This window comes from Cricetulus griseus, chromosome 2, assembly GCF_003668045.3.
Source record: "Cricetulus griseus strain 17A/GY chromosome 2, alternate assembly CriGri-PICRH-1.0, whole genome shotgun sequence".
In the NCBI taxonomy this organism is placed as follows: domain Eukaryota; kingdom Metazoa; phylum Chordata; class Mammalia; order Rodentia; family Cricetidae; genus Cricetulus; species Cricetulus griseus.
In genome coordinates, this window is record NC_048595.1 from 295,933,399 (window position 1) to 295,934,792 (window position 1,394).

General features: G+C 42.1%; 1 pseudogene; it reads right to left on the reverse strand.

The window, feature by feature from the left end:
* Positions 1–298: 298 nt before the first annotated feature.
* On the reverse strand, positions 299–1,174 carry LOC107979843 (annotated as a pseudogene).
* Between the last annotated feature and the right edge of the window lie 220 nt (positions 1,175–1,394).

Below are 1,394 nucleotides of genomic sequence, written 5' to 3' on the forward strand. Positions count from 1 at the left end.
GGAAGTCAAGATCATGATGGAGAAATTTACAGAGACAGCTGAACCAAACTTGTAGAAACTCATGGACTCTAGACCTACAACTGTAGAGACTCCAGGAGACTGAATAGGCCCTCTGTATATGGGAGACAGTTGTGAAACTTGAACTATAAGAGGGGCCCCTGGCAGCAGCACCACAACACAAACCTGGTACATGGGCTGGCTTGTTGGAGCCCATTCCTTAGGGTGGGATAACAAGTTCAGTGACAGTAGGATTAAGGTATAATCCTGGTATATGAGCTAGCTTGTTGGAGCCTATTTCTTATGGTTGGATAAGTGGGTTCAGCATTGGGGTTATGAGTCCATAGAAGAGTGCCCAGATCTTGCCCTTCAGTTTAGCTTAGTGCCATGTATGAATATTCACTGATGGCAGAGCCATAGAACATGATGGCCACAAGATGATGAGACCTACATGTGTGAAAGGTCTTCTTCCTACCTTCAGAAGATTGTATTCTTATGACTGCACTGACAATAATGATGTAAGAGAAAAGAATTAACCCAAGGGGGATAACTTTTATGACAACCACAGCAGTATACATCTCTACCTCATTGACCCAGGTGTCAATGCATGATAACTGAAGCATGACAGGTACCTCACAGAAGAAATTCTCTATCTGGTATTGGCCACAACAAGGCAACAAAGAAGTCAACACTGTCTGCATCAAGAGTTGCTGAAACCAGTTATCCAGGCTACTGCTGCCAGCTCTTGTCATAGCTGAGAATGCATGACAACCATGTAATGTAGAGGTTGGCAGATAGCCACATAGTGATCAAAGGCCATGATGGAGAGAAGCACACATTCTGTAGATCCCAGGCTGAGGAAGATGAACAGTTGTGCTATGCAGCCCACATGGCTGATGCTTCTCTTATGACTCTGTATATTTATCAGCATCTGGGGGACAGTAGAAGTAGTATCGCAGAGATCTAGAAAGGAAAGTTTAGCCAAGAAAAAATACATGGGGGTGTGACGTTTAGGATCAAGGCAGAACAAAATGATAATAGCTGAATTCCCAAAGATGATCACTATATAGAAGATGGGGACAACCACAAGAAGAGCCATTTCCTGTTGGGGCCATTGAGAAAAGCCTACCAGAACAAAGCCATTTGTGTGATTGGGGGTGCTATTGAGCCTTCTCATTGTTGGAACTCCATTTACTGTAAATATCAATACTAGAGTTTTGAGGTCCTGGTTATCCTTAATGTTTTACGTAGCAAAGAAACAGGATAGAGGATGCTGAAACATACAAGATCATGAATAATTTCATTTTATTTCCTCCATAGGAAAAATAGTATTAACATATGTGCATGTATAGTGTGTCAGCTGTACATTTATCCACAAGTTTCAGAAGCAAATGGTT